The following is a 9,370-nucleotide window of genomic DNA, read 5'->3' on the forward strand; positions in this document are numbered from 1 at the left end:
GTACGTGTACGAGTAGGATTCTACTCTACTCTACTCACTATATAACTGGTACTCTTCACATCGCTGTGTTAAACCAATGCAAAAATAACTGAGTACCAGCATACACCATACCATACACATACACACATACATAATGTACATTACATGTACATTTGTACATTACATGTACATTGTACACTGCATGCTCTTGTCCCTCTCGTCCGCCGTCGTCGCAAGCGTCGTCCACAGCTAGTTTTGACGCGGATTTGGTGATTTATGATGCCGATCCGAAACATTGATGGACATCTTTTCTCGGTAAGAAGTTGATTTTGTGCACGGTGGTCTTAACTGGTCACTCTCAAATTTTTAAATGATCAACATCAATTATTTTATATCAGATACTTAATTAATTAAGACTTCCATTATCAAATAACATGTCATGTTCATCCATGGAGGTATAATTCTACCTCCATGGTTCATCCTACAATAGTATCCTAGCCCCATATAATAATGAATAGGCTAGTTGGCCTTAGCTTTCGATCCAATCCGGACCTTCTTCAGAGGCATAAAACAAGTACAAACAAATACATATCCATTTATAGAAAAAGAGAGGGGGAAAGGGATTAAGGAAAGGATCCAGATGTTCTGAGAAGAACAGGTGGGAAGTGCGAAAATATAATAATAATGATAATAAAATATCAATCAATATACTGTCATACATGCCATAAACATGGCCCAACCCAGTGGATTGTACCGATTTATTGGGCTAGGTCATCCCTTATTCTTATTCTTATTCTTTATTTGGCCATTAAACAATAACAATATACAAACAGACAGTATGTAAAATAAATAATATAAAAACAAAAGTAAATACAAAGCAAGACAAACAGTACGGCACAGGAAATTACAAAACAACCCTAATGTGATGGCCAGCCCCCCGATTTCACGAAACTCATCGCAAGTAGCGACGCATCGCAGGGTTTGCGAAGCGTCGCAGACCTAAGACACGTCGCGGCTGCGACGAGTTCCACAATCCATTTCACCAAACACGTCGTAAGCGCGACGAGTCGCAATACAAACTATTTCCATTCTTAATAAAAACAACCTTTTGGACGAGGATGAACTGCTAAAGTTATGCGGCTGTTTTATGTTATTTACAGCTTGGTCATGAAACAGTCGTGTATTATAGTTCATTCAAGTAGGCAGTTTCAGTGAAATTAAATGCAGGTGATTTTTTTCTCTGACAAGATGTGGTCTGTTAAGGTGTATTATATGGAGTAAAAATCAATTTAATATTTTGAAATCTATTGTTTGGTTGCAGAGATATAAGGTTTTTAATGAGCGTGGATCGTCCAAAAAACGTACCTGTGTTCAAGTTCAATTTGTTATGTTTTTCTTCATATCGGCCACGGCCAAGTTTAACGCACAGCCTATGGCAAAAGAGGGCGCACTATATGACAAGCTCCCTCTACCAATGGGGAGGTTTGCAGACTGTGCGATGTACATGTACACGTGCGTATTTAGGACAACTTTGCAAGAAATGGTTGAACAAAACCTCTCGGAGGGAGAAGAATATACAAAATCAAATTACACCAAATTTTCACAAGTTAATCTTAAAAGTATGGGAATTAGCACTGACAAAGTTGCATTCAATTTTGATAATTATCTCAGGAAGAAATCTTGATTAAAAAAACGGAAAACGCCGACAAAAATAGGTTTTCATGGTAAAAGCTATGCGACTAGATGTACCATGTGCGGAGTTTTATTGGCTACACGATGATGTAATCGTTATCTCATTTTGTGTAAACATATGCTCCCTCATCGTAAAAAACCATCTTCGGGCTTCTTCGGCTCTTTCCGAAGATTTCCGAAATCCGTTGTCCACGGGGTTCAAAGGTGACGTCATGCACAAATGAATGGGCGCTACACGCGAGGCCAAGAATCCGGTTTCTGTCGTTGCTCTCTATTTTTTACAATATCTCCAAAACTATTTATCTGATTTCAAAACTTTTTGAAATGTAAGCACGAGGAGAGAATGCTCCTGCCTGCTGTCAAGTCTCATAGTTGTGAGTTGTACAAAATGTGAGTTATGATTTAATACATTTCGTTCTTTTTTTTCGGGGCTGTGTGTGTGTGTGTTTTGGTACACGTGAAATCAACTTGATGAAACTGCCTAATTCAAGATGGCAGACACTCAACCATTTCGGACCAGCGTTTAGGTTTGGGTTGTTTTGGTTGGTTTATACTTATTAATTGGTTGAGTTGTTTAAGTTTGTGTGTACTTTGTTATGCCTGTGTTTGTTTTCTTTTACCCGTCCTTTTTTTTTGGGGGGGGGGAAGGTAAATTTCCATTTGTTGTCTAGTGTCTTCCCGATTGGTTCACGGAAGTTACATGTGGTAATTGTTATGTCCTTTCATGCATTTTGTGCGTAAACAAATGAAACATAGCATTCTTACGACGACCCTATGGGTAGTCGTAACTTACAACGTGTTCTTCCCCGTTGTCAAGGAACTTACGATGTATCCAATGCACCATAACTTTGATGAAATGGATTTCATACGCAGCGCAACTTACGACGTGTAACCGGTCGCAACTTGCACTTGCGACGCGTCGCAGCGCTTCGTGAAATCAGGGGCAGGATCAACAAAAGTATAATTAAACACTCTGTAGCTCGAACACCTGTTAATCCACTCACATAGGGAGGCAAACTCACTATATTATATACTCTCTTTGGAAAAATAAAAACAATTAAAAGTAAATATAAATAATCTGTATACACAAAGCACAACTTGAAACAACAAAACCAAAAACAAACACCAGAAATTAGACAAGCAAATAAATAAATAAATAACCAAATTGTTAATCAAAACAATGTAAACAAAAAGTAACAATAAGTAAATGAATAAATAGTTGGAAAGGTACATGTAACAAGAAATACAGCAACAAATAAATCAAAATATGGATGGATAAACAAAAAAATAGGTCAATAAATAAACAGACAAATTGATAAAATAACAACGCAAGCAACGAAAAGTTAATCAAACTAACTCCTTTTCCAACATACATACCTTTACATCAACAAAAGGATGATTAAATATGAATAAAGCAATCAAAACAACCGATCAATTAATAAACAAATAATAAATAAACCAGAAATTAGATAAGCAAATAAATATTTAAATTAATAAATAACAACAATTTTGATATTTTATTTCTGAGTTACATGCACTCATCCGTCTATCTATCCACTCATTCATTCATTCACCCATTTTTTTCCTTTATTATATCCAACTGCAGGTATAAATGTAGAAATCAACCTTCAAGCAGTACTGGACTACCATGAAATAATGCAACTAATCCTCCGCCCCACTAGCCTTTTGTCAAGGCCTTCGTGGCTTAGACACTAGTTTGGTAGAGCCGTGATTCGAAGCGCCTGGAAGGGGATATTTGCAGGCTGGTCAAACCTTCCAGTCATTTTGAATGCGGATCTATGAAGCAATGAAGGCTACAGTCCCCCTGGTGGTACACAAGAGTATCAGACCAGTTGTCAGTAAAAGTTCTCATGCACACTGCATAGTCTCTACAGATTTTAAATATTGTGGGACAGAAACCTCATTTCATATTTGGGGAAAACAACAAAAGTATACAAAAATCACATACCCATGTCAAAATGTTACTTTTGACATGAATACTACAAAATACAGTATGTTCAAGTTGCAGTTAATGTTAAAAAATGTTTATTTTGTACTTGTGTAAAACGCGTTTAAAAAACTCAATCATATTATGCGCCTTGAACACCCAGCAGGGTGGATATGTGCGCATTTTAAGTCTTATTATTACTATTATTATTATTTAAAGGCAGTGGACACTATTGGATAATTACTCAAAATAATGATTAGCATAAAACCTTTCTTGAGTAATGGGGAGAGGTTGATAGTATAAAACAAGGTGAGAAACGGCTTCCTCTGATGTGCCTTAGTTTTTGAGAAAAAAAGGTTTGTTATTTTATGCATATGTTGAGATACACCAACTGTGAAGGCTAGTCTTTGACAATTACCAATAGTCTCCACTGCCTTTAAATAATGATAGTCCATTATACTATAATGTATGTTACATGAAACAGTTTCCTAGCTACTACTAGACCATTTTTATATTATTTGGATGTTGATATCAATGACCAAATGTCATGGTTGAAAATAATAATAATAAAGCATGCAAAAACATTCAATGTAACTTTTAAAGGCACTGGACACCTTTGGTAACCAGTCTTCTCACTTGGTGTATGTCAACATAATGCACACAAAACAAACCTGTGAAAATTTGATTCATTCGGTCGTTGAAGTTGCGAGAGTATAATGGAGGATAAAACACCCTTGTTGCTCAAGTTATGTGCTTTCAGATGCAAAATTCTAGCTTGAATTCAATCAAATATTTGAGTGAGAAATTTTTGTTCTTCTCACAAACTACGTTATTTCAGAGGGAGCCATTTCTCACAATGTTATATACTATCAACAGCTCACCTTTACCTGTTACCAAGTTAATTACCAATAGTGTTCAGTGCCTTTAATATGGGAATAAAAGGGTAGCGACAGGTTGTAACGTGTGATCGGCTTGAGCGCATGGCAATGACCCTGCAAGGTTTAAACGGACATTTATCAACGAGTCACTACTTTTTTATTCCGAATCATAAATGCCCTTTTGTTAAAAAACATTACAAAAATACAATTACAGACACTTTGACCGTTTAAAATTTGAGTTTTGAAATATTGTTGTTTAAATGTTCAACACATTTTCACACAAAAACGGTTTTTGGGATACATAACTTTGAGTGAGCAATGAATGCTCACCCATAATAGGACCTTGGTCAGACAATTTTCTCACAAGAAAAAGGTTTAAGTTCAAAACAATTTTAAAGTTGGAAGCACTTTCTATTATTATGACAGGTTTCTGTTAAATGCATATACTGTAGCTATATATATTGATGTGACTAGAGCGCTAACACCCCATTATACACGCATTAAAGTTTTGAAGCCGTGTCGGCGCATCAAATGTTCATGTACAAACGAATACAAAAAAGCTTGATATTTTGTACGGCAATTGTACGGCTATTTGCATGATAGTGCATTTGTTATTTTCTATGTGTCATCGAACCAAAAGGTGCAGCGAATGTAAACGCACAATCTGCTGATGACATCCAAACTGCGAGCGTCATTTGCGTCATGTTTAAAAGGCATGTATACTATTTTAAGTTTTTGTAGCGCAGACAGACGCTAATGGGCAGTTGCGTACGAAAGGGCACACGCCGAATTAAAAAAAAAAAGTCAATGTGAATTAAAATCTTGTCATAGTCATGCAACACATCAAACATGTCTGTGCCCAGGGTGGCTTCAAAACACAGAGCAAGTAGCGCTATATACATGTAAATGTAGATTATTATTATTATTATTATTCAGTATGTATAGCTCTATGGTTAAACGCGACCTTTATATTTGTTTATGTGATTATTTGACATTAATATGTGGAACTCAGTTGTGTAATTGCGATGGATTTTTTTAATAAACCTGTTTTATATTAAATTGAATTAATTTTGTCAACTTTAATTTGCATTGCATTGATTAAGGTTCTTCCTCTTTAATGCTTTATTCTGGCCCTATGCTTTAGCACTGTGTAGGATTCTGTCCCTATGCTTTAGCATTGAGTAGGATTCTGGCCCTATGCTTTAGCATTGAGTAGGATTCTGTCCCTATGCTTTAGCATTGAGTAGGATTCTGGCCCTATGCTTTAGCATTGAGTAGGATTCTGGCCCTATGCTTTAGCATTGAGTAGGATTCTGGCCCTATGCTTTAGCACTGTGTAGGATTCTGGCCCTATGCTTTAGCATTGAGTAGGATTCTGGCCCTATGCTTTAGCACTGTGTAGGATTCTGTCCCTATGCTTTAGCACTGAGTAGGATCTGTCCCTATGCTTTAGCATTGAGTAGGATTCTGGCCCTATGCTTTAGCATTGAGTAGGATTCTGGCCCTATGCTTTAGCATTGAGTAGGATTCTGGCCCTATGCTTTAGCACTGTGTAGGATTCTGGCCCTATGCTTTAGCACTGTGTAGGATTCTGGCCCTATGCTTTAGCACTGTGTAGGATTCTGGCCCTATGCTTTAGCATTGAGTAGGATTCTGGCCCTATGCTTCAGCATTGAGTAGGATTCTGTCCCTATGCTTTAGCACTGTGTTGGATTCTGTCCCTATGCTTTAGCATTGAGTAGGATTCTGGCCCTATGCTTTAGCACTGTGTAGGATTCTGGCCCTATGCTTTAGCACTGTGTAGGATTCTGGCCCTATGCTTTAGCACTGTGTAGGATTCTGGCCCTATGCTTTAGCATTGAGTAGGATTCTGGCCCTATGCTTCAGCATTGAGTAGGATTCTGTCCCTATGCTTTAGCACTGTGTTGGATTCTGTCCCTATGCTTTAGCATTGAGTAGGATTCTGGCCCTATGCTTTAGCACTGTGTAGGATTCTGGCCCTATGCTTTAGCACTGTGTAGGATTCTGGCCCTATGCTTTAGCACTGTGTAGGATTCTGGCCCTATGCTTTAGCATTGAGTAGGATTCTGGCCCTATGCTTCAGCATTGAGTAGGATTCTGTCCCTATGCTTTAGCACTGTGTAGGATTCTGTCCCTATGCTTTAGCGCTGTGTAGGATTCTGTCCCTATGCTTTAGCATTGAGTAGGATTCTGGCCCTATGCTTTAGCACTGTGTAGGATTACGGCCCTATGCTTCAGCACTGTGTAGGATTCTTCCTCTATGTTTCAGCATTGTGTAGGATTCTTCCCCTATGCTTTAGCACTGTGTAGATTGTGGTCCTATTGCTTTAACATTGTGTAGGATTCTGTCCCTATGCTTTAGCATTGAGTAGCATTCACTGACACTTTCGTCATAAAAACTCATGCTATTCTGCAAACACATTATAATGATCCATGATTAAAAAGGCAGAGGGCGCCCTATCTAGCCCTCCGTTGGTTTTAGCAATCATTGGTTTTGTACAGTACTATATGGAGTAGAGCAGAAAGCACAGAGGTCAATGAGTAGTGTAGAATCCTACTTCGCCTGTGTGGTAAAATTTTTGTTAACATATCTTGCAGGGTATAGTTTCCATACAGTCTTGATACAGTCGTACAGCTAGTTTGTTCTATAGCGCATCGGGTATGGCATCGGGACTTAATTGAGCACCACACTAAACGTTGAGGGCATAGGTCATTCACTGGTGCACGTTCTATATACATGTTTAGCAAGGTGTAAATCTAGCTGGTAAACACAGCTATATGAGCGATTGATCTACAAACATGGCGTCAAACTCGAAAAAGTCAAGCGCAGACGTCGCACAAAGGTGTTGAAAATGGTAAATAGATTATTTCCTTGTGGTTAAAGTTCCAATTTATGAGTACCATATGAATATAGAATAAAGATTTATTTATCTGAAAGTATGTGATTGTAAATAATTGAACGCTATGATACATTATTTGTGGTAAGAATCAATTGTGTTTTTTTGTGATGGAGAGTATAATTTAATAGAAAAGGATGGAGGGTAATTTATTTCGAGATATATACGAACCGACATATGAAGCCCAATTCCGTGCCACAATCATGCACATTACAATCGTGTGGTTGTGTGGCTTCATACGGGTGAAGCCACAACAGAACAACCATGCACATTAATGGGGTTGTTCTAAAACCCCCACGACCCACGACCCTCAGACGTCCACCCCGTGTGCGAAGAATGTCCCAAATCCGAATTCATAAAATGTCGCTTTACGGCCTAGTAAGAATTAAGTCCCCGATTTAGAATTCACAGTGTGTGATCCGTGACGCAACTTCCTTCCATGACTAGGCTTGACTTCAAGTCTGAGACTGCGGTTATATTTATCTGCATCAGCCACACAGAATTGGGAGTATTTACTCTCCGCTTCCGCGCGACAAGTGCACACCGATTGGGGACCCCAAACACGTCCGTGTGGCCATTCGGTCGGTCGGGTCTACAACATTGAGCTCCACTTAGAGCAACTAGTAGTACCATAGTACACAGGACGGGCGATCGGCCGGAAATGGGTCCGTCTGATCATCACGTAATGAGTTGGCCGTAATCGTATTCGGGCGGTAAATGTAGGTTCCCAGTTGGGTTAATAATCTCGGATCGGCCAAGAGATACACGTGGAAATGCCGCGTTTTTTTATCTGTGCATCGTAATTGCCACAGGCCCGATCTCGGCAGCCAATCACGCGAAGTTTGCTTCGTGCATACTACGTGTCTCGTACGCTGTGTTGTTGTGATCTGCGAGGCATGGTAGTCGATGTCAGCATACAAAATTATGTGCGTGATTGGCTGAGGTTGTGAACTGTGGCAATTTCGGTGTACAGAAAAAAAAACGCACAAAAGTCGATGGTCGAGGGGGTCGTGGGTCGAGGGGGTTTTAGAACAACCCACATTAATGCCAGGGTTGTGTTGTATTGCGTCACATACTGACATGACTTACTGAAGCCACAACCACGGGTGACTTGATTCGCGAGGGAGGGGGTGAGGGTGAGGGTTTGGGGTAGGGATAAGGTTAGAATACATATAGGGTAAAGGGGGGGTGGGGGTTGGGTAGGGTATAGGGGTAGGGGTAGGGTTAGGGTTAGGATTGCTAATTGTGGGTTGGGGTTGGGTTAGGGTAAAAAACATTCCCCCTTGCCCTTTCACCTTGGACGAACCCAACCACGAGAGCACGGATCTGGGCATCATACGTTGTGATGCTTATATGCTTATATGCCTCCGTAATTTTATACCTTTTTAAATTTTAGCCTGTGAGTGTGAGTGTGACCTGGTTAACTGTTACCATGACAATTTCATATTTATTGAGACTAAATCGCTGGAAATCAACAAACGGTCGGTGTCTATTTTGTTTGTAACTTGAAAATGAATTCAAATTGCCTAGTAATTGTAATAATTCATGATGCCAGATGGCTGAAGATTGAACTTGATTATGGTTTTATTGCTGTAGCTCATTTAAGAAAGTTAAGTGTGTATCGCCTTAAAACATGGCCCGCATACAACATTTACTTGTTACACACGGCCTCGTGAGGGCGCTCTTCTAATAACAAGCCGTATTACGACATCTTCCTTTTTCTTTTTTTAAAGAAAGCCAAACAACATTTACTTGCATTTAGATTTGTTCAAAACAAACCATTACAATGAGGAATCAAAACCAATTTTCTTTGAACACCTTCTTTTTTTTTTCTTTTTTTTTTTAATCTACTACTGTTTGTTTTTGTTCTGGTTTTCTTGATCTCAAAAATGTCAGTTCCAACCTTTTGCCAAGGTCTCTGAGGGATTTCATGCGGTATCATCGGCTCTTTGCTT

The 9,370-nt window shown here is 39.0% G+C and overlaps 1 protein-coding gene and 1 long non-coding RNA gene across 2 annotated transcripts in view; both read left to right on the forward strand.

Moving 5' to 3' along the window:
• Nucleotides 1–8: 8 nt before the first annotated feature.
• On the forward strand, nt 9–3,679 carry LOC139942049 (uncharacterized). Its single transcript, XR_011786640.1, has 2 exons — nt 9–294; nt 3,278–3,679. It is a non-coding gene; the product is annotated as an uncharacterized lncRNA (long non-coding RNA).
• Nucleotides 3,680–7,304: 3,625 nt separating this feature from the next.
• The window catches only part of LOC139941372 (uncharacterized), a 10,110-nt gene continuing 8,044 nt past the window's right edge, over nt 7,305–9,370 (forward strand). The window contains exon 1 of the mRNA XM_071937834.1: nt 7,305–7,373. The gene's annotated coding sequence lies outside the window, so the exon portion shown is untranslated. The remainder of the gene's footprint in view (nt 7,374–9,370) is intronic.

The sequence above is a fragment of the Asterias amurensis genome, chromosome 9 (assembly GCF_032118995.1).
Source record: "Asterias amurensis chromosome 9, ASM3211899v1".
In the NCBI taxonomy this organism is placed as follows: Eukaryota; Metazoa; Echinodermata; class Asteroidea; order Forcipulatida; family Asteriidae; genus Asterias; species Asterias amurensis.